General features: G+C 35.8%; 2 pseudogenes; both read left to right on the forward strand.

Moving 5' to 3' along the window:
* The first annotated feature begins 4,659 nt into the window (after positions 1-4,659).
* LOC122298819 lies at positions 4,660-5,646 on the forward strand (annotated as a pseudogene).
* A 6,558-nt stretch (positions 5,647-12,204) lies between these two features.
* On the forward strand, positions 12,205-18,175 carry LOC122298820 (annotated as a pseudogene).
* Positions 18,176-25,495: the final 7,320 nt, after the last annotated feature.

Consider the following 25,495-nt stretch of genomic DNA (forward strand, 5'->3'; position numbering starts at 1 on the left):
CTAGTTGTGGGCAAGTCAGAACAGTTTTCAAAGGATGCAGGACCTTGTCTGATGCAAGGCCTTGAAGATGCTGCTTTGCCAATCAACAAGGCAGAAACCTCCAGCAAGGACAAGGCCCAACAACCTGTCTTGAACCTCAGTAGCAATGATCTGGTGGCCCAAGTATCCTCTATGGCCACCTTTGTCTCGGACCAAGTCCTAGCCCTGCAGAAATTCAAGAGTCAAGCCACATGGAAAAGGAAAGCAAGGAACAAAGGCAGTGCAGGCCCCTTAACAGAAGTGAACAAGGAAAACATACCAACTGGATCAAAGAGAGAGGCAGGCCTTATAACTAGATCAGCATCTGTTAAGGCCCTCAAGAAACCAAAGATGGAGAAGGAACATGCTATGGAAGCTAGCAAGAATGATATGGTGGTGGCTGGGATCCAGCCCCACCATTTAAGATGAGTTACCTGAGCTGGAACTGCCGAGGGCTTGGGAACCCTCGGTCAGTTAATAACTTGTGCCACTTGGTGCAAACAAAGTTCCCATCCTTTGTTTTCTTAATGGAAACAAAGAGTAAAAAAGAAAAAATGGAATCAATTAGGCGCTTGATAAAGTATGAGCATAGTTTTGTGGTCAATCCCATAGGGACCAAGGGAGGTCTAGCTTTCTTTTGGAAAGAAGAAGTGGAAGCAGAAGTAATCTCCTCAACAATCTCACACATCTCTCTGGCAATAAAAGATAGGGAAGCAGGAGTCACTTGGTTCCTAACGGGTTTCTATGGCAACCCAATTACAGAAAAAAGACATGAGAGTTGGCAATTACTGCAAGCACTGCAACCAGTAGCAGGAGAGGGATGGCTGTGTGTAGGTGACTTCAACGAAATTTTGAGCAATAAGGAGAAGAGGGGAGGCCCTTTGAGACCTCTCAAACAAATGGAGATGTTTAGGGACACAATCACCAAATGTGGCCTTATAGATATGGGTTTTATAGGGAACAAATATACCTGGACCAATGGCAGGCAAGGGGCAGCCTTTACAAAAGAGAGGTTGGATAGGGCTCTTGGAAATGGAGTCTGGTTAGACCTGTACACAGACCCAAGTGTTCACACCCTCCCCTTTCTTACTTCAGATCATAGCCCCATCTTGATCACCATGGAACAGCACCAACACTTTGGAAATAGACACACAAAGCCTTTCAGGTTTGAAGCCTCCTGGACATTGAATCAAGACTGTTTTACAAAGGTGGAAGAAGCATGGAAGTCACCCAGACTGACCAACAACAGTATGAAAAGTATCACAGAAGGTCTGAAAAACTGTCAGCAGAGGCTTACACAATGGAGCAAGAAGACCTTTGGCACATCCAAGAAAGAGACTCAGGCTCAACTAGAACTACTCTCTAAACTACAGGAGGATAATACAGGAAACTTAATTGAGGAAATCAAGCAAGTCCAGAGGGCAGTTGATAACAAGCTAGAGGCTGCAAACATCAAGTGGAAACAAAGGGCAAAGATAAGGTGGCTGAAAGAGGGGGACAGAAACACTAAGTTCTTCCACAAGGCAGCTTCCCAAAGAAGGTCAACAAATAGGATAAAGATTTTGTTAGACAACAATGACAATGTGGTGCACTCGAGAGAAGGTATTAGGGACCTTTTCCAAGGCTATTTCACTAATCTTTTCACCACCTCTAGTCCTAGTCACCAAACAGAATGCCTGGCCTCTTTAGAAGCCCGAGTGACTACCTCCCAAAATGAGTTCCTTACTAGACCTTATTGCATTCAAGAAGTGGAAGAAGCAATGTTCCAAATGAATGGTCTAAGCTCCCCAGGACCAGATGGATTCCCAGCCATTTTCTATCAAAAACACTGGTCAATAGTGGGTCCTCAAGTCTGTGATACAGTTCTGAAAGTGCTCAACTCGAGGGGCAAAATGGAAAGCATCAACAGCACTTTCATTGCACTCATTCCCAAGAAGAAAAAGCCTACTAGAGTGACAGAATTCAGGCCTATTTCCCTCTGTAATGTGCTCTACAAACTCATCTCAAAAATTATTGCAAATAGGCTTAAAAGAATTCTCCCTAACCTCATATCTGAATCTCAATCAGCTTTTGTCCCAAATAGGCTTATATCAGATAACATTATTGTAGCTTTTGAGTCTTTGCATACCATGAAATGTAAAATGACAGGGAAAGAGGGCTATATGGCCTTAAAGTTAGACATGAGCAAAGCATATGATAGAGTGGAGTGGGGATTCCTGAGAGCAGCCTTACTCAAGCTGGGTTTCTGTAACACTTGGGTGGATTTGGTGATGAATTGCATAGAAACAGTCACATACTCCCTGCTTGTCAATGGGGAACCTCAAAAAGCTTTCTCCCCCACTCGAGGAATAAGGCAAGGGGACCCTCTATCCCCTTACCTCTTTATCTTGTGTGCAGAAGTATTGAGCAATTTGATAAAGAAAGCTGAGGAGAATGAGATCATTCATGGCGTTCCTGTTGCAAGAGGAAACATGAGGGTATCCCATCTCTTTTTTGCAGATGACAGTCTCATCTTTTGCAAAGCTAATGCCTTGGAGTGGGGAAGAATGATCAGCCTCTTAAGACTCTATGAAAGAGCCTCGGGTCAGCGATTGAATGTGGAGAAAACTTCAATTATTTTTAGTAGAAATACAAGCCTTTCAACCCAGCAATTCATCTTGTCTATAGCAGGAATAAGAACATCTATGCCTTATGAAAGGTATTTGGGATTACCTCCTGTGGTAGGTAGGGACAGATTTAAAACCTTCAAGAATATCTTGGACAATGTCAGGATGAGACTGAACAACCATAGAGTCAAATCACTCTCTCAGGCAGGAAAGGAAATTTTTTTGAAGGCAGTGATTCAAGCCCTCCCAACCTACACAATGAGTGTCTTTAAGCTACCACTTAATCTACTTCAGTCTATAAACAGTGTAATCCACAACTACTGGTGGGGTCAGCAAGAGAAGGAGCAAAGAATACATTGGATCTCATGGAAGAGAATGGGGCAAGCCAAATCTGAAGGTGGTTTGGGTTTCAGGGATCTTGAAGTATTCAACAAAGCCATGCTGTCCAAGAATTGCTGGAGGATACTCCAAGACCCAACATCACTTGCTGCCAGGGTCCTTCAAGCTAAATATTTCCCAAACTCGAGCTTTCAAGTGGCTAAGGTGGGAGCAAAGCCATCCTTTGTATGGAGAAGTCTTCTATCAGCTAGACAGACTATTGAGGCAGGGTCTTTGTGGAGGGTTGGCACAGGAGACAAAGTTAAAATATGGTCAGATAAATGGCTAGTCAAGTCTAAACCAACTATGGTAAGAAGCCCTGTAAAGGTCCTTAATTCTGAAGCCTTAGTAGCTGAACTTATCGACCACTCAACCAAGAGCTGGAAAAGGGACCTGGTGCAAGAAATTTTCGAAGAAGAGGAAGCTTCAGTGATACTCCAAACTCCCATCAGCTCCCTGAATTCAAAGGACAAGCTCATATGGCATGGCACAAAAAATGGCTCTTTCTCAGTGAAGAGTGCATATCACATGGAGAAAGCAAAGGAAATGGAAGGAAGAGGCCAAGCCTCAACCAGTAAATCACTTAAAGAAGTATGGAAAAAGATATGGCAGCTCCATGTCCCTCCCATTGACAAGATGTTTATGTGGAGAGCATGCCAAGAATCCCTCCCTACCCAACTCAACTTATTCAAGAAAAAGATAGTGAAGGTACCCCTATGTCCAATTTGCTCAAGAGAGGAAGAAAGTACTCTACATACCTTGTGGAATTGCGAGGCAGCCAAAGATGTCTGGGGCCAATGCTCGATGAGGCTGCAAAAAAGCTCAAGCTCCCAACTGCCAATGGTGTTATTCTTTGAGAACATGATCAAAGTTCTCAATGATTCAGAGATGCAGGAGTTTGTGATGGTAGCTAGACAGTTATGGCTGAGAAGAAATTCCTTTATCTACAAAAACATATTCCTACCTCCAAACTGTCTACTCAGAGAAACCAGTTTGAAACTACAGCTGCTAAAAGAAGAGAAGGACAAGAATCAGATACAAAAGAAGGGCCAACAGACACAGAATTCAGCTGAGGCGTGGCAGAGTCCACCTGCAAACTGGTTTAAAGTCAATTGGGATGGGGCGGTAGACAAAGCAAAATGCTTGATTGGCATAGGTGTAGTTGTAAGGGATGAGAAAGGTCAGATCATAGCTACAATGAGGCACAAGAAGATGCAGCTCCCCGACCCTCTACTAACAGAATCCTATGGGGCTTTAATAGCTGTTCGTTTTGCCAAGGATCTGGGACTGACACAGATCGAATTGGAGGGTGACTCACTCCTGGTAACAAAGGCACTACAGGAAGAAAATGAAGCATGGAGCAGTACTAGCATGTTTATCTGTGAGACTAGAACATGGCTTAAAACTTTTGCAATGTGGCGTGTTTCTCATGTTAGGAGAAACGGTAACAACATAGCCCATTTGTTAGCAAAAGGTTCTCTTAGCATTTCTGATGACTTTAATGTAACAATGGAGGACATTCCTCAGTGTATTTCTCCTTTAGTTCAATGAAATGAAGTAAGAGTTTCTCAAAAAAAAAGTCGTCTATAGTTTCTGTAGAATCTTACTGTACAAAGTTTAAAAACATAGCATTAAGAGTACATTCCTCTTGCCCTATATGCTTATTGTGAAAACTTTGATGGAATGAGTTCCTGTAATTTGCACTATTTCTTCCTCATTCATGTTTATAAGATTTTGCTAAATTTTTTAAAACTGATGGGCATCTCAAAACAAGAGAGCTTTTTGTGAGAACAACTTGGTCCTATCTCTTGCTCCAAAGTTGACAAAATTGCAGTCTCTCATATTGCGCCAAGATAAACCACAGCTTGAGGATCATGCTGTTCAAACTATTGCAAACTGCTGTCATGATTTGCAGGTCCTGGACCTCAGCAAAAGCTTCATGCTTAGTGACAGATCCCTGTATGCCCTGGCTCATGGTTGTCCTAATTTTTCAAAACTCAACATCAGTAGATGTTCAGCATTCAGTGACAGTGCTCTTGCATATCTGGCTAGTTTTTGCCATAAGTTAAAGGTTTTAAATCTTTGTGGATTTGTCGAAGCTGCATCTGACAGTGCATTGCAGGTATAAATTATTTTCTAAAATTATAATTGTTTCTTTCAACTCAAGTCATAAGAAGTGAGATCATTTAGTAGAGGTACGAAACTTTGGAACAGTCAAACATGTAAATGATAGTGTATTAAATCTGAAAATATGCGTAGTTCTAAAATTTTTTGGCCAACGGGAAGTTTATTCGGCTTGTTATCATCTTAAAAGTCTTGACCCATTTATTCTTAGACTGCAGATGATAGTGTGAATGCACTTGCAAATTACACACGTCTTCATTTGAGATCCCTTGGGCTGTACTACTGTCAGAACATCCCAGACAGAGCAATGTACTCTTTGGCCCAAGGCCGAGTGAAGAAGACTTCAATGTGGGACTCAGTGGAAGAAGTTAATGATGAGGATGGGCTTAGGACACTCAACATCAGCCAGTGCACGACGCTCACTGCCCCTTCACTTGACCCTTTTAGCTCGATACAAATTCTGTCTAGCTTACAAAGTTATGCAATAGGAAACTTTGTACCGTCCCCTGTTCTTGTTTGAGTTTTTATATATAGTAAATGATGATTAGTATAACTTGTCTGATATTTACCTATAAAATATATATATATATATATATTACTTGTATGATATGTGAAGAAAACACATTTGGCTGTATCACATTAATGCTTGCAAATGCATACCCACAAACAAAGTCATTGAATTTATTTTTCACTTAATATCCTTTGCAAGGATGTGTAAATCTAGTCTGTTTGTCATTTTTATATCTGTCATTCACTTAATATTTGTTGAATTTTTACTTAAGAAATTCGAAAACTCATTCCTATTGTTAATTGTGTCATTCGTTCTTGAGTATTTTGAACGAATATTACAGGTTTGTTTTTTCCGTTCATTCTTTTGTTTATTTATTGCTTTATCTTGATTGACATGTTTATTGCTACCAAAAGTATGTTAGAAATTAGCAAATTGAGCCTTCCATTGGTCGAATGTGATAAACACCTAACTCTTTTATTTCGGAAAATAAACCTAGCATTTTCCATTAATGAGGATGAAAAAATACTGAACACCACCCTTAGATGGAACACAAGAAGGGCTTTAATATTAGAATGTATATAATCAATTGTTCTCTATATTCAGTGGATAACTGTATTAGACTCTTCGACTCTTCCCAAAACTATAGTGTTCACAAATATCAAACTTTCTACTTTTTTTATCTCAAAGTAGACCCTACTTGCCCAAGATTAACATACATCTCCCACTAATATGTTTGTAATGCACATGCCATAACTAGGAGTTTGCATTTCGATATATGAGGATAACAGCTCAGTTGAAGTTGTTATTGTATTGGCCTAAAGAAAATAAAGGCTATTAGCTTTATTACCTTTGGTCACAACTAAAGAGCCTTTGTAAACTCTAATGGTTCACCTTCACCACAGATAGCTAAGAGATTCCAAAGTACCCAAAAACAAAAAAAGATTTTCTTAGTATATGAACATTAGTCATAGTCCTAACAATCGTATTGAACACCCCATGTCATTACCCATCAAAATGAAACCACCATTAATTGACTGATAGGTAATAAACAAGTCTCTTTTAATATGCATATAAGAGATACATGCCTATTCATGCATTGGTGGATAGCAATTGTTAACAACTATTAGCTACTAGTAAAATTTATAATGTCAAAAGTTTCTTCAACAACAATAGTAACATTAGAGCAACTTATTGTATTACTTTCCTCCTTGTTTATCAACTTTGGGCACTCAAGGCCTGTTTGGAATTATGTTATGGGTATTAAAAGATGTTTAATAGTGTGCTTTATTACTTAAATTCTATAAGCCTCAAGTTAAAAGTAATATTATCCACCATAATCCCAAATATGTACTCAATCTTATAGTTGTCAAATTTATGAAGATTGTGACATTTGAGCTTCATTTTAACAGACTGTGAATGACCTTTAGACTTTCCTTTACCCTTATGTAAGCTCTTTTCATTGAATCAACCTCTACTATAAGTATCTTGATGGTACGGTAAATATTTCCTTTGACTGACCTTTGATCAAAGAAAAAAGAAATTCTTTTGCCGGTTCTAGGTCATCTTTCAGCTCGGACCAAAATCTAAGAGATGAAAATCTCAAAAGATACTTGAAGGATGACCTATAACTGGCAAAAGAATTTCTTCTTTCTTTGATCGAAGGTCGGTCAAAGGAAATCTTTATAGTACCATCAAGATACTGATGGATATAACTAAGATCTGGGTCATGGGAAGGAACTTCTGTTGGAGGAAGTTCTTGTTTAAGGATCCATTCTTCTAGGAGATTTATATCTTTCCAAAAGAGCATCTTAGGTGTTCTAATGTTGGCGTCCAAAGTTGAACTATACCTCAGAAGGGTCTCATTTTTTGGAGACTTAATCTTAGCCTTTGGCTCAAGGTTAGTGCTTAAGACTCTATAATAAATACGGTAAACAAAGGCCATTGGTCTGCTACCTTCAACCATATCAAAACCAGAGGCTTGGATGTTTAAAGTTAGAACAGACAACATATTCTTATCAAATAAATCAAGATAGCAATTAAAATGAACAGGTCCATCTATCAGATAAGTTTGAACTACTCCTAGAACACTGTCATCAAACCTTTTGAATCTGCCATCAAGTAAACATAAAAGAACAAAAGCATTAATACCATTCCTAATCAAAGGTCAGATAGCAACTTGAACAAAAGCAATATGCATAAATTTGAAACCTTTTTCTTGAAAATATTTAATCATTTTCTTTTGAAATAAAACACATTGTTCATGTGTTTTGGAAACAGAAAAAGTTTGGTCTATGGTTTTCACCCATAACAAACTCTTAAACTTTGTTTGAAGCCAAGTGCAAGAATAAAAAGAATCAATTTTAATCTTTGGTAAATGTCATTGATCAGTATTATTTAAGTTATTTTCTGAAATTTCACAATCTTCTTCATTAATAATAACAGGAGGCATACCTGACCTGGAACTAACAGTTGAACTAGATCTAAACATCTTGCTCATCTTGGTAAATTCTGAAACAAAACTCAAGTCCTTCCTAGACCTAGGCCTTTTCCTTTTCCTAGTTGCATGGCTCACACATACCGGAGGGCCACAACTACCAAGCACATAGCTCTATATCATTTCCGCGTCCTTCAAATGCCTACCCAGCTAACTCCGGAGACTTATTGAAGGTAGTATTCAACTGCGGTAGTGTACAACATGAAAACCGAGAAAAGATAACTAGATAGGAGAGACAGAGTGTCTCCAGAAGTTATCAAGAAAAAAAAGTAGTTAAGATAAAGAAAAGTTGTTAGCAACCAGAACCAGAAAATGGCTTTGACACCAAAAAAGCAGAATCAAGTGAGGATTGGAGAATGATGAAGATAAACATGTCAAAGATTAATGGCAAGAATCGGATATGAGCAGAGTATGTGGAGGCTTAGCCTTCCAATGAATGCAATGCCAAATATGAAAATTAAACTTGAAATAAACTTTCAAAATATTATTAATGAAAGTAAACAAACTTACAAGCTTGAGATAAACTAGGGAGAAGAGAAAAGAAATTATAAGCTTGAAGTAATCTAGGAGGTGCACGCAGCTCTTACTGAATGTGAGTTTAGCTAGAAAATTCTGCTAAACAAATGAAACTAAGCGTCCTTTTATAAGTGAAGGACCCGCTTTTACAAACAGTAAAATCTCATGAATCACAGGATAAACAGTGGTAAATAGTGAAAGTGAATAGTTATCTTTTACTATTCAACTCTCAGAAACAATCTTTCACCGAAAGTAGTTTTGTCTTCTTCCATTGAAAGTGAAATCATTCTTTTGCACCGAAAGTATTTTGTCTTCTTGTGTCGAAAGTAAATTAAACCATCTTTCCGCCTTTCAAAAAGCTGAGTCCTGGCCGAAAGGTGAAAACAGATAGCGCTGGAGTCTTTTCAGTCTTCAGTGTTGTAAACAACCAGGCATTACTCATTCATCTCCCGGGGGTGGGGGATAATCTTCTGATCCTCACAAAGAATGCTTGCACAACAGATGAAGGATAAAAAGAAAGCCAAATACAAAATGGGAAAATTTTGTGAATAATTTAGCCTTCCTCCTATTGCTCCATCTAGGCAGCATAAAAAAAGTTTTCAAAAGTTTTCAAAACCTCACAGAAACTATAACAGATCCCGTGATGAGTTTTACAAAAAACCTGTTTCAAAATCGATTCCAAGAAAGAAGAAACCATTTCAGAAAAATGTTTCAAAAACCCCTGCAAATGGAACATGTTTTAATTGTAGCCAACTTGGACACTATGCAAATAAGTGTAAAAAAAAGCCACAAGGTTTTAAGAAAAAGCTTAATGAGTTAAATATCAATGCCGTTGATCAAGAAGATCTGTCTTGCTTACTCGAACATAGATCTCCTACATCTTCGGATGAGGATGAACTTAGTTCTAGCGGTTCAGATTACCACTCAAACTCTGATCATTCTAACTCACCAAATATTAAGCTTGGTTGCAATGATTCTCGTTGTATTTCTAAAGTCAAAACAATTAATATTTTAGACAAAGAAGAAAAACGAGAACATGTTTTGAGTAAAGAGGAAGAACATGAAAATATGCTTCTTTCTATTATCTCATAGTTAGAAAACCCTGAGTTAAAAGAGAAATATTTCAAGAAGCTCAAGGAGACAATGACCCTTAAGGAGTCATCGTCCTCTAAAGGGAACATTTCTTTCGATGAAATTTTAGGACGTTTTCAAAAATAAAAACCCAAAGAGATTTCATTAAAAGATTTACAGCATGAAATTTCTCTTGTCAAAAAAGAAATTTCTATACTCAGAGAAGAGATCAAGATTCTAAAATCTGAGAATGCTTCTTTTAGACAAGATTTATTATGTTTAAAGCTTGAAATTGAACTTGATCATGACAGTCCTTCTGGTGATAAAACAAATCAGTCAGACCATGCTGAACCCTCTCATCCAACTAAGAATATTTGCTTGCTTCACCGTTCTGTCCCACAGAAATGGTTTTGTCTAGTAGAGATTATTGTTAACCATGAATACAAATTCTCTGCTACTGCTTTAATTGATTCTGGTGCTGACCTTAACTACATTCGTGAAGGTCTAGTCCCTACTTCTTATTTTGAAAAGTTCGAAGAGAATTTATTCTCTGCAAACGGATCCAAGATGAAGATCCGATATGAGTTAAACACGGCTCATGTTTGCCAAGACAATATTTGCTTTAAGATTCCTTTTGTGCTTATTAAGAATTTAACCCATGATGTTATTCTTGGTACTAACATGATTTATCCATTTCTTTATGATGCAAAAGAGATCAACACTGACCCCTTCAGATAGAAAGTTAGATTTAATTTTGCTTCTAAGTTTGAACGCGATACTGCTTGAAGATCTGTGTTTTCGCTTTCTGCTAAAAGAAAACATTTAGATTTTCTTAAACAAGAAATCAAGTTCAAACGTGTTTCTGATAATTTACATGATTCCTTGCTTAAAAAAAAATTGAAGATTTCCAAAAAACTTTAATTTCTGAAGTTTGCTTGGATCTTCCCAATGCTTTTTGGCATAGGAAGAAACATGTTGTTTCTTTACCTTATGTTAAAGATTTTTCTGAAAGTTTAATTCCAACCAAAGCAAGACTTATTCAAATGAATAGTGAAACTTTGGAGTTTTGCAAAACAGAGATTTAGGATTTTCTTGCTAAGAATATCATCAGGCATAGTAAGTCGCCCTGGTCTTGTGCTACTTTTTTGTTTAGAAAAATGCTGAGATTGAGCGAGGTACACCCCGTTTAGTCATTAATTACAAACCATTGAACAAAATGTTAGAATAGATTCATTATCCCATTCCTAATAAAAATGACTTGGTTCATAGGTTAAGTGATGCAGTTATTTTCTCCAAATTTGACCTTAAGTCTGGATTTTGGCAAATCTAAATTAGAGAGTCAGACAGGTACAAGACTACTTTTACTATTCCTTTCGGTCACTACGAGTGGAACGTGATGCCATTTGGGCTCAAGAATGGTCCTAGTGAATTCCAAAATATCATGAATGATATATTCCTATCATTCACTAATTTCACCATCGTCTACATAGATGATGTCCTTGTTTTCTCCAAATCTATTGATGAACACTGGAAATATCTTCAAACATTTCTTGAAATCATCAAAAGAAATGGACTGGTTGTTTCGGCCAAAAAGATTAAATTGTTTAAAACCAAGATCAGATTCCTTGGTTATGACATCTTTGAAGGCAAAATCAAGCGCATTCAATGAGCTATTGAATTTGCTGACAAATTTCCTGTTATCATTCTTGATAAAAACCAACTTCAAAGATTTATTGGTTCTTTGAACTATATTTCAGATTTCTACAAGGATATGAAAAAACAATGTAACCCCCTTTTTGCAAGATTGCATTCTAATCCTTCTTTGTGGACTGACGTTCACACTAATAAAGTTAAAAAAATCAAGACAAATGTCAAAACCCTTCCATGTCTTGGAATTCCTACTTCAAACATCTTCAAAATTGTCGAAATTGACACCTCAAACATAGGCTATGGCAGCATCCTGAAACAAGTTTCGCCTGGTTCCTTTGAACAAATTATTTGCTTCCACTCCGGAACCTGGAATCATGCACAGCATAATTATAGTACTATTAAAAAAGAAATTTTATCTATATTACTATGCATTTCTAAATTCCAAAGTGATTTGCTTAACCAGGGTTTCCTTTTGCGCATTGTTTGCAAAAGCGCTAAAACTGTTTTAGAACAAGATGTTAAAAACATTGCATCAAAATAAATTTTTACACGTTGGCAAGCCATTTGAAGTGTATTTGATCTTGATAGTGAATTTATTAAAGGTTCAGATAATTCAATACCTGATTTTCTTACACGTGAATTCTTGTAAAAAACATGAGTAAGAAGAATAAACTACTTCTCCAGTCTCTTCACCTCCCCCTATTTACCTAATGCTTATGCCTCCAGCATCTACATCTATTTTGGCTTCCTCCCCACTAGATATAGCCAACAGATTTACCAGTCTAGGACAAGTTCCTAGGCCAATTTTCCCAAGTTCTTTTGCTTCAACATTAGCCATGCCATACGACCCGTATGCAAATCCCTTGGCTTCAGTAACGCCCAAATTTCCCTCTGCTAACAAAGCAGAATTTTTCAAAAAAGCTTTGTTTCAGAATCTATTTTATATTGAGAGATCACTTAAAAAAATATCCTTTTCAACTAGCTTTAGACTATTTTTCCCGAGGTTTCCATTAGATTCCATAAAACCCGACCAAAAACCTTTCTTTTTACCTTGGAATCTTGGTCCACACCGATTCCATTTCAATCAAACCTATTTATTGTAAAGTTGATTCTTCCAAAATCATCTTTCACAATTGTTATCTTATTTCTGTTATAATGGAAGAAGAATAGGAAACCCACCCTTTAACTTCCAAAACAATTAAGGATGCTGATTCTCAGTATAATTATTATGATTATATTGAGGTCTGGTTAAGGTTTCCTTTGTTTCAAATCCCCAACATGCAGCACTCTTGGTTCTGCAACTTTGACAAGAAGTGCAAAAACAGCTTTCCTTTGTGGTTTCAGAAATGGTGGCATTTCTTTGGCCCCATCACTGATATTTTCCCTGATAACCTTCAATAGTCTATTAGGCATTTTACTATTTTCTTTGCACCCAAGATTAAGGGACGAGATGTCAAACTCCCCCCTTGCTTCATTTCTGTGCCATATATTAGACCCCTTGGATCTATAAATGGCAATATATAAAAATGATGACATCTTAGTTCGCCGATACTTTTTCAAATGGTGGGATAAATTTTCTCACACAAATGACATTATTTTTTATGTTTCAAAAGATTTTCCTCTTGCAGTTCCTAATCTTAAGAATAAACAGGAATTCCCTTCTCCTTCCCAAGTTTCAACACAAGCTTTGATTACGTATCTAACCATCCTAGGTTCAAGTAATCAAGCTTCAATTTCTCAAAATTCTTCATCCAAGTAGAAGAAGAAATCATCTTCAGCCAAGAAGAAAAATTCAACTGGTTCACAAGATTCAATTTCTTCATAGAAAAAGTCTCCTCTAGACCAATTGAAGAAGAAAGATTTAATAAAACTGTTGAAGAAATCCATTGAGGATGAAAACAACAATGATGATGCAGCTAAAGAACTAGAGGACTCCTCAACAGACTCTAATCCTTACAGTAATATTTTCGGACATGACTCTGAAGATTGAGCAGGAAATAATATTCTCAATTTTATAACAAAATATTATTATAAAATAATATTTCTTCATCATTATTTAAAATAATAAAGTATCATTACTTACTCAAAGAGAATAAAATCATTTAAATTAAATAAGAGCTTTCAATATAAAGTTAAACCTCTTAATATTTTAAAACAACTAAAATATTTAATTTAATTAATTATCCACAATTATAATATTTTTTAGAGCTCATTAAAAATATTATAATCGTATTACTTTAAAAACAAGTTTATCTAATAATACTGGAAATATCTTCTTCCATTTATGATCCCCCAATTTCTTTTCCTCAAAGACTAAGAAAATATAAGCTTGATAATCAATTTTCTAAATTTCTTAGTATATTTAAGCAATTGCATATTAATATTCATCTTATAAAAGTTTTAGAGCAAATGCCTAAATATGCTAAATTGTTTAAGGATATATTATCAAATAAGCGGAAATTGAATGGGCATGAAACAGTGATGTTGACTAAGGAGAGTAGTGCTATTCTATTACAAAAGAAGTTGCCGCCTAAGTTGAAAGATCTGGGGAGTTTTACGATTCCTTGCACTATAGGGAATTCTTATTTTGATAGAGCTTTATGTGACTTAGGGGCAAGTATTAATCTAATGCCTCTCTCTGTTTTGAGGAAGCTGGGCCTTGGAGAAGCAAAGCCGACTACCATCTCTCTACAACTTGCGGACAGATATATAAAGTACCCAAGGTGACTAATTGAAGATGTATTGGTGAAAGTAGACAAATTCATCTTCCCGACCAAATTTATTGTGCTAGACATGGACAAGGATGAGGAGATTCCTCTGATTTTGAGCAGACCATTCCTTGTGACGGGGAGAGTTTTAATTGATGTCCAACAAGAAAAGCTAATGTTGAGGGTCAAAGATGAGCAGGTCACTTCCGATGTCTTTAAAGCCATGGAGTTTCATCTCTAGGTACATTCTTGTTTTCAAATAAAAGACAGAGACGTGGTCATGGCCGATGAGACTTATAAAGTCAAATTTCAAGAGCGGCCACTTGAGCCAAAAGTTGAAGAACTAAAATCCTTTTGACCGATTTCTTCCAATATGGAACCACATAAGCCTAAGCTCAAATCGCATACATCAAATTTGAATTTTCAAGAGGCCAGCGAGATCTCCCATGTATACATAGCTACCCTTTCAAGGAAAATATTCAATTGGAAGAAAAAGAAAAAAAAATCAGGGGAGCATCTCTTACCTTTTCTCATTCTTTTCACTTCACCCATTGAGGACAATGTGTTATTTAAGTTTGGGGGAAGGAATTTTAATTTTTAATTTTTGTTATTTTCTTTCTATATTTTATTTTGCTTTTGGTTTGAAAAAAAAAAACTATTGTCTATTATTTTAAATGTTTTTGGTTTGATGAATAAAAAGCCTATGATAAAAATATGATTGAAATTGACTATAATTCTTAGGAAAAATTCTTTTTGCTTGAGTCAATTTGTTAATCCTTTAGTTGATCTCACTAAATTAGAGATTTTCTATGTTCAATGAATGCTTATCATGATCATTAATTTTTTTTCATACCTAGAGAAACTTTATGTGAATTTTGTGAATTTGTATGGTCTCAGCGAACTCTATAACTTATTTGATGACACTTGAGCCAAAATCCTAGACAGAATATCACTAGGGAAATGATTAAGCCATTCTTTGGATCGATTGAACCTTTCAAGCTTATCTATGTATTATCTTTATCCCTAGTCACCCCTTCGAGCTTTATTGAATTATATTCTGGCCTTATATTTTCTTTCTTGTAAATCATCATATTCCCTACCCTATTTGAGCTTAAACACTGATTTCCTTACCTTTCAAGAGAATTGAGTAGACACAAAGTCAAAAGAGCATGAAAGTTGAGAAAGGTAGGAGGTCTACAAGTAAAGAATATCATAGCTCATATTATCAAAATCACAAGTTTGGAGGTGTACGTGTCAACAAGGAGACTGTGTACCAATGAACCAAGGCCAACAAGTCAAGGCGGAAGAGAGTCGTTCGAAAAAGCATTGAAAAAAATTTGGTTAGTTTAAAAAGAAGAAGAATAAGAGAGGTAAAGAGAAATCATTTAAAGTACAATAAAAAGAGGTATGTTGAGAGATTCATAATAATTGAGAAGAGATGTTGTGTTTGAAGTGAGGAGGCTCTATTTGTTCTGTTAGTGCTCAAACTTAAGTTCCCTTGTTTTGTTTGAATCCTACCTTTTCTTTGTAGCCCTCACCCTAGCCTTACATTATAAGCTTAATAAAGACCTATCAATCCTGGTGATAATTTCTATTCTACATTAGTGGAAAGTGATTTGAAAAGCAAGCCTATGGAGTTTTAGAGATCCATTATTTATTTATTTGTTTGCATAAAACCATCTGGGGAGCTAATGATGAAGTGAGAATGATAGGTATGCATGAATGTAAGGATGGATAATGCGGTGAAATTCAGTTTTAAATTAACTTTTGGGCTTGATTTAATGTTGCATGATTCCTATGAATTATAAACTTTAGGCAATCTTTGAGACAATAAATTTTATGAATCAAACTAATGCTTGTTTTAATTGTTTTTCTCTTTTTCTTTGCTCGAGGGCAAGCAAAGCTTAAGTTGGCGGTATTCTCTTAGGTTTTTGCCATAGTGGAGATGATCTTCTTGTTCTCACCTATGTCTTCAGTCCTCCCTGTTTCATCCAAGCTTGTTGGAACTCATATAAACCTTCCATTGCTGTTTTTATTTAATCATTGAAGGGCTATCAAACTTATGATAAAGAATGAATCTATTCCTTCTTTGCCATATACCTCTCAAGATGAGGACTACACTTTCCAATTGCTCTTTATTTAATAATGAGCACATCCTATCCCATAGATGCACAAAATCATTGTAGTTACTGGACCACTTATAAACTAGGCTTCTTTCTTCTGCTCAAACATCTGTAGTAGTAGCAAAATCTTGACAAAGCATGAATGGTTGATTCTTCTTCATACCGACAGAAAGGACACTAAGGAGTGTCCTTTAATTTTCCTCTTGTGTAGACTCAATTCTGGTTGGCAGGATGTTGTATCCACCTTCCATAGAACATGCTTTGTTGTCCAAGGTATATTTAACCTCCAAATTCTTTTCCACCTATCATCCTTTTCATTATAGCTAGAGGATTCACCATCTACTTCTTGTAATTTAGATTGTGCTAGATGATAGGCACTTTTTACAAAGAACCTCCAATTTTTATTAGAATTCCAAATTAGCTTGTCTTCAATTCCAGTCTTGCTGGTTGGAATGTTGCAGATCAATTGAGCTTCTTCTTCCACAAAATTGGCTTTAACCAAATCTCTATACCAACTTCTCTTTTCTCTATCCAATAGTACACACACCTTGGCTTTAGATCCTAGGTTTGTAGTAGGAGATTGAACACAGTAGGAAGATGGCTTCGGTAACCATTTATGTCCCCATATATTTATCTTTTTTCAATCCCCTACTCACCAAATAAACCCTTCCTGTAGTAACTTTATAGCAGACCACACACTTCCCCAAATAAAAGATGGGGAGTTTCCTAATTTTGCTTCCAGCAGTTGTGTTATTAAAATACTTGCTTTTGTATACTCGAGCTACTAATGAGAGAGGATCTTACATAAATCTCTAGCTTTGTTTTGCTACCAATGCCAAGTTAAAACTTTCTATATCTCAAAAACCTGGCCCCCCTTTGTTGTTAGACATCCCCATTTTACTCTACTTCTTCCAATGGATACAATACCCCTTATCCTTATAATGGACCCCACTTTCATTATAATTAAGGCCCTGGTTGCTGCAGTTGTATTTCTACTAAAAAAAACTGAAGTTTTATACCTATTGAGAGCTTGACCTAAAGCTTTTTCATATACTGATAAGATAGATTGCAAGTGTTTCCACTCTGTCTGTTTAGTTCTACAGAATATTACACTAGCATCAACAAAGAGCAAATGATTTATTCTAGGAAAGAGATATCACAACTGTAGAACTTAAAAAGGCAGCAGCCAAGGGTAGCAAGACTGAACAAAAAGCTAAGAAGAAACAGGTGGAGGAAAGAGATCTCTCAACTATCTACTAAACATAACGAAAAACACACTGTAGAACTTGCTTCATTAGGCTATAGCAATAGGTGATGGAAAAAGCAATATTGTCAATTTGGTGAAAGCCTTTACAGGGGGTTTCTATTACCAACCTAGCAATAGTGCAAATAGATGAGGAAAAAGAGCTCAACAAAAAGTAGAAAGAGAGTAAAGAATTCAGGAGGAGCAGAGCAGAATTGTAAGTGATTGAATGATTGAAAAAGAGAAATTGGAAAGAAAGCTTGAACCTCTTCGTTTGGCTGTAAAATAAAGTTGGATGGGCACTATCTCGACTGAGCTGTTGGGGACCAATTAATCATTTTATCTACTGGTTTATCTCCATATATATATGAGGAAACATGAATCTAATTTCCTTAAATTTTTCCTCTCAGATAATGCAAATGTAAAAGAATGAGATTCTAATAATTCACTGGTAGAGAGATTTGAGAATTACTGCAAAGATGTGGAGTCAACAGCAACGTAAGGAAGGAGTACTACATAACATATTTGAGATCTGATAATTAGAACTTGGTGCTTTAACTCCCTCCTTATAAAACACATCATGATATACTCAAGGTCATTCTTTGATATAGAGATGGGGAAGGAGTATGTATCAGATGGTGGGAATGGTTCATCAGATTCAAGTATCATGCTATCATACCAAAGGCATGCATTTAGCCTGTGGGAGCACTATAATTCTGTGTTCCCAATTTGATCGAATAGATATGTTTTGAATTATGAGTATTAAAATTAGTTGAAGAGGTATTGTGCTGTTGGATCATAATGACCCTCCTGTTATAATATGGTTGTTTTAATTTAAAGTATGTAAATTTTTATGGAACTTAAAAATGCTAGTTGGACTTTCTTATCAGTAAGTTACTCTTTGAGATTAATTTTTCCTCCCTGAATGGAATTACTTTTCTTTTCTTCCCAGAATTGAATTGAACACTTGGATTGTTCATTTGTTCTTAATATATGTAAATGTAGGTGTAACCTTGATGCATGGCCATCAAAATATCAGAGATATTTCCAAATCTGAAATTGGTTTGCAACAAAATTTTTGATATATCTCTTGGTTCTTTTTTATTAGATCTTTATGATTGAAGTCCATATACTTCAGACAAAGCAGGATGAACTAGCAGTAGATGCTACCCTCTGCAAAAATTGACGGTATTATGTGCATAATCCCCTTCATTCAGTCCACTTTTTGTAACATCCTGCTAGAAATTCAATGGTGGAATTTCTATAAACTTTAGGAACTTCATGAAAATTTCATAAGTTTTCATGAATCGACTAATCGCAAAAGTTTTAGCCTGTCAACATAGTCAGTGTTATCACTCGTTATGGTGTCAGAAATGCGTTTTTAATTGTTTGAGGTAGTTAAAAGTGTCAGAATACATTATAGTCTACTCCACTAGACTCAGTTGAATATTTAGGATTTTATGATGCAATAACTCATTTTCATAATTTCAGACGAAATGCCTGTTCGAAATTATGAATTTATTTTTAGGCGCACTTCAAGGTTGAATTTTGGTAAACGATTTTCACTGTAGCTTAATATGAATATTTAGGATTTTTCAATATTAAGTTTATTATGCATTTCTTTGGAATGAATAGTAATCTCGATAAGCGTATTAAGTGTAGTGTTTTTAAAATCACAGTGTAGAATGTCCAAATTAGATTAGAGAAATTTTATTTGGACACTTCAATATCTTAGCCACACATGGTGAATAGTATTAGACACTTGGCACAAAGAGGAACCATTAGATGGATTTGTGAAGGAAATCAAGGTGTGGGATCATGCCACCTAAGCAAAACGTTTTTCATCTGATCAACCAAATTAAGCCAGATCAAAGAGAGTTTCGCTAAATGTTTGGAATCCAATTAAAATTTCAAAATCTTGGTTGAAACTGAAACCCTAAACAGTTTTCCCAAACCCTAAAATTGGCCTTCAAACCTTTTTTGATCCAATTTCTAGCATTATGTTTAATCACTTGATTAAATCACTTTCACATGTTATTAATTTCTCAAATTCTTGTTATGACATCATTATCCAACCTTTTAAACCTTGAAAATTTGATTGGGATAAGAAAAATTGGATTTGGGCTTGATAGCATCTCAAACCCTAACCAAAACCCCAAATTGAAGCCCACTTGGTTGAGGCCCACCAAGGCCCACGAATTTGGCCACCTTGGCAAGACTTCTTGAAGAAGTTTCCTCCCTCACATGGAAAACCATTCACTGCCCTTGGCTGCACCCAATAGTGCCTTAATAAGATGGAGAAACCCACCCCATCAACCTCCATACCTTATAGCTTCTGCAGGCTATACTTTACCCCTCACTATTCTCCACTTTATGTCACATAACCACCTCCAATCAAGGTCATTCAAGTCCATATCTTCCCCCTACAGAAGCCTTGAGTCGTGCAAGACACACTTTATTCCCTTTCATCACTTCTGGGTCTTTTTGCGTGGAGCTTTTCTACCCTTTGTAATTATTTTCACACGATGACTCCTTCATAACAGTTGTTTGCCTTTGAGTGTATTTTCCATATATATATATATATATATTCGTATCATTCCATGGCCATTTGGTTGGTCAAAAGTATTTTTAACCATGAAAAGGTCATTCTGGGCAGGAAACTGGAGAGTATATTATGTTTTGAAATTTTTTACCAAGCTAATGGACATATCTTGGTCCAAAACTTTTATAGTGTCGTTAGCATGTGTTTAAAAGTTTTCATTGAAATTTTGTTACATGAATAAAGCTTTTGATGATAGATTTTCTTAGATCTAGAAATTTGAAAACTGGAAGTGGAAAAATAATCTTTATTTGAAGAAAGTTTGAATATTTCATGGTTTGATCTTACTCTAATGGCTTTGATATTTTTATATGATGATCCTAAGTCTTTTATTTTCATATTAGGATGTTATTTTGAAGATATTTAGCATTAGTTTCAAATATATGATTTTTCTATGCAAGAGAATTTTGGTTAGGCCTGAAATTTGATGTTTGTGGGTTAGATCTATATTTTATTGAGTTTTAGCTATGTGATTTTAAGTTTAATAGTTGGATATTCTTTAAGACACATTTTAAAACCATGTGATGCTTTATTTCAAAGATCTCACCTTCTTTAGCCATTGATCAAGAGATTTATCAAAGCTAGTTGAAAAAAAAAAGTTTTTGTTTTTAGACTAGGGGTGTCAAATCGTGTTAACTGATCATGTTCGTGTCGTGTCAAAACATGTATATTATATTATACAGGTCAACCCTAACCCGACCCGTTAACCTTATCGTGTCAAAATCTCAAATCCTAACACGACACATTAACATAACGTTTCGTGTCGTGTCGTGTCAACCCGTTTTGACCCATTAGTGAATATTACCAATATTCACTAATACGACACAATACGACATGTTTCAAACTGTTTATGTAAAATGGGTTAAATATACCCGAAATTAACCTGTTTAACCTGATTAAATTTCACATAATTTTATATAAATATTAAAATCACAATATCTATAAAAATGATAAAATTACCTATAAATTTAAAATTACAATCCAAACAATAAAATATCAAAATTAAAATTATAATAATTTTACTTTTAAGTAGAAGGATATAATTGTAAATTCAACTTTTTTAACGTGTCATAACGGGTTATAACATGTCAAAACGGGTTGACCCGTTAAGCAATCGTGTTTTAACGGGTCAACCCGTTTTGACCCGAACTCGTTAAGACTAAATCCTAACCCGCTATCGTGTCGTGTTCGTGTTAGGTTAACGGGTCATGTAACATATTGTCACCCATATTTTAGACTAAGTATAAAACCAAAAACTCGAAGTGTTATTTTGTGACTTTGGTGACTTTATTTTGATGATTTAAAGCATGGTTGATTTTAGGATGATGTTATGAATATGTTAGAAGTAAGATTTGATTTTTTTGGAATTTTTGGAAATGTTTTGATTTAGGGTCAAACCTTGTGTCTCAAGTGTTTGGATCTTTTTACAAAAAATTTGGTGTTGATTATTAGCTTTTTCTAAATAAATGTTTTAGGTATGGTTTCAAACTTAGGATAGGAAGATCCTTATTGCAAAATTTTAGATTAAGCATGAGTTTTGAGTTGGAAGGAATTGCAATAAAATTCAAGAGAAATTGCCTATGGATGTTTTGGCCATAGTGTGTTTTCCGTAGTTGTGATTTGTTTTAAATTTTTCTAGCTTGATATTTGAGTTTATGACAAAATTTACATGAGGAATGTAAATTTGAAAATTTTTGGAGTTAGAATGTAAAATCCTTAAGTTAGGGATAAAATGGTAATTTTACTCTAAGTTATCTCTTTTACACATTTCTAATTGTTAGTAATTAAATTTCTAACTTTTAGAATACTCTCTTACAGTTCCTCTCGTTTCACCCTTTATTCTCGTAAAACGCGACGATCGAGGTAAATTAGCTTCTAACTTACTATCAGTTTACTGTTTATGTATGATGGGTAAGGGAACTACAATTTATGTATGTATGTTATCATATATGTCATGCCATGCCACATCATTACATGTATATATGTTACGCATGATTTATTCTGTCATGAATGCTTATCTGTTACACAATTTATTATGTCACGTATTGCTATATGTTACAAGTATGTTATATTATGTCATGCCATCTATTACATGTATGCCATGTCACATAATATTTACTGTTACATGTTATGTCATACTATAAAATATTTCTATCTCAAGTAAGTCATGTCTCTCATGTTACGTTCAAGTCATATTATGTGACATCAGGACTTATGTTCTTTCGTATTCCAATCACATTTCATCTCGAATACAGTTGTGCATTTTGAAAACAGTTAAGTTTCAATTATCAGTTAATTTGTACTACAATCAAGAATGATACGCGTTGCCTGGTATTGTGGTCAAGGCTATGTGCTGCCGAGTACTAAGGTGAAGGAGTATAATCTACTGTACTACAAATTGTTAAATCAGTTAAGTTATGTTATGGTTAAGGATAATACGCGCTGTCTGACACTGCGGTCAAGGTTATGCGCTGCTAAGTACTACGGTGAAGGAATATAATCTACCGTTATGTTAAATTATGTTACGATCAAGGATAATACGCGCTGCCTAGTACTATGGTCAAGATTATGCACTGCCAAGTACTATGGTGAAGGAGTATAATCTGCCGTACTACAGAAGAATGATACGCGCTACCTGGTACTGCGTTCAAGGCTATGCGCTGCTGAGTACTACGGTGAAGGAGTATAATCTGCCGTTATGTTATGTTATGTTATGTTCATGTTTACGTTAAGTTTCAAATTCATATTCATATCATATTATGTTCACGTTTATGTTAAGTTCAAACTCATGTTCATGTTATGTTCATGTTCACGTTATGTTTCAAGTTCACGTTCATGTCATGTTATGTTCAAATTCATGTTATGTTATGTTCACGTTCACATTATGTCTCAAGCTCACATTTATGTCATGTTATACTCAGGTTTATGTTAAGTTCAAGTTCATGTTTATGTTATGTATGTTCACGTTTATGCTATGTTTCAAGTCCATATTATGTTTCAAATTCAAATTCTTGTTATGTTGCTAGTCTATGTTGTGCTTTAAGTTCAAGTTCATGTCATGTCAAGTCAAGTTTGGTTCACATTTCTGTTCAGGGTATATCAGTTATGCCATGCTATATGTCAAGTTATGTTATGCTTACTTATGACTTTAATTATACATTCATGTTTTTACTGTCATGCATACATCATTAACCTTTGTGAAAGTTTCCTGTTAACTTGCTGAGATTTATAATAAAATCTCACCGTGGTAGTCCTAACTACTATTCCCCCCGAATGGTAAGCGTTATGTCAGGATCAGAGCAGGGAGCAGACACTGGTAGACTGGAGGAGGTTGACTAGACGCCGCAAACACGATGCGGAACTTACAGCTTCCATAGTTAGTTTTTAGATAGATTCTGGCCTCGTTAGTCAAGTTACACAAGTTACTCGACGAATTTCCTCAATAGAGTATTTTGGTAATATAAATATGGAGTTTGGCTTCCCATGTTTTAGAGATTGCAGTCTTCTAAGACTCGTACTGAAATCGTGGATATTTATTCTGTTAAGTATGCTTGAATTACGATTTAACTATTTGGGATATTATAAGTTTGGTACATAGTATTGCTAAAAAAAAAAAATTATTCGCTGCAAATATTATATAATACTATATGCATATTAGGAATATTGCATCTTATATGTCATGAATGGGGGTAGGTAATCTTATGTTGTATGTCCCAACACTTCGGATGTCCGTCCGATCCCAAACGGAAATCTAGGAGCGTCACACTTTTTACTCCTAAAAATGTAAAAATATCATTCTCATGAGAACTCATGAGAAGTCTAATTAACAAAATAGAAAGAGGAAAACCACACTGAATTGATCAAAACTCTATTATTAGACATCATAAGTCATCCCCACTTTGAGAAGTCGCTTGTGAAGAATCATAAAAACTTCATCAACCTGCCTCACACTTCTTCGCAACCAATTATAGGCATAGTTTATAACTAATTTCTTCAAGACGCTTGAGCACTTGTGAGGCCACAGTGAATGATAGATTTCCTATCCCAATCGTAGATGAAATGCTTGATGAGTTTCATGGTGCAAGAATTTTTTTCAAGTTAGATTTGAGGGTGGGCTACTATCAAATATTAATGAAGAGTGAAGACATACACAAGACAGGTTTTAGAACACACTCCGGGCACTTTGAGTATCTTGTTATGCCATTTGGATTGTGTAATGCTCCATCCACTTTCCAAGTTGCCATGAACAGAATTTTTAAGCCATTGTTGAGAAAGTTTGTGTTGGTATTTTTTTATGACATCTTGGTCTACTCTAAGACTACCAAAAAGCACAAGAGCCACTTAAGAATTGTGATGAAGATTTTGGAAGAGTACCACTTCTTAATTAAGGCTTCCAAATGCGCTTTTATAGAGAGAGAACTTAAGTACTTTGGTCACTTCATATCGAGAGAGGGAGTGAAAGTGGATCAAAGGAAGATTGATGTCATGGTTGATTGGCCACTACCACATGACATTTCGGCATTGAGGGGTTTCTTGAGATTGATCGGCTATTATAGGCAATTTGTGAAGAACTATAGGCTTATTGCTATGCTACTTATATCATTGTTGAAGAAGGACAATTTTGCATGGACCCAAAAGGCAATTAAGGCCTTTGATGAGTTGAAAAGGTTTATGACAACCACTCCCGTGCTTGCGCTACCTAATTTTGAGAAGCCTTTTGAGGTATACACCAATGCTAGTGGTGAAGGGATATGGACTGTTTTGGTTAACAAAAAAGACCAATAGCCTTTATTTCTAAAGCACTTGGACCTATGAAAAAGGCTTGAAGTATTTATACTAGGAAGATGCTAGCGGTTATGCATGCCGTGAAGGTGTGGAGACCTTATTTGTTGAGAATAAAGTTTACCATTGTCACAGATCAACAAGCATTGAGACGTTTACTTAAACAAAAAATAGTGAAACCCGAGCAACAAAAGTTCTTTGTGAAATTGCTTGGTTTTAAATATGATATAATCTACCAACTAGGCAAGGAGAACAAAGTGGCGAACGCTTAGAGTAGGCGCGAGGGGAGTTCGTTACTGGAGGTAGATCATGGAAATGATGAGAGGGTGTCGAGGGTTCCATAGTTGATCCTTGAGGGCAAGAATGTGTTTGAAGGGAAGGGGAATGTCACAACCCCAGGAGAAATGCCCGGGACTACACCTCGACCCTACTCATGGAGGGTTAGGACAGTCACATGACTAGCCTGCTTGCATGCCTTGGCTCAAACCATGATACGCAGCGGGCAACCATGGACTATGATGCCTGTTAAAAATAATTCTAGTCACCTTACTTAAAAATCACATACTTTTTTAGCCCGAAATAATACCTATATCATCTTATGACTACAACAGAAAAAGTTAATTAATATTACACAGTACAAACCTATTAGACATAGGATGGTGCCTCCAAGAG

This window comes from Carya illinoinensis, chromosome 16 (assembly GCF_018687715.1).
Source record: "Carya illinoinensis cultivar Pawnee chromosome 16, C.illinoinensisPawnee_v1, whole genome shotgun sequence".
Taxonomy (NCBI): Eukaryota; Viridiplantae; Streptophyta; class Magnoliopsida; order Fagales; family Juglandaceae; genus Carya; species Carya illinoinensis.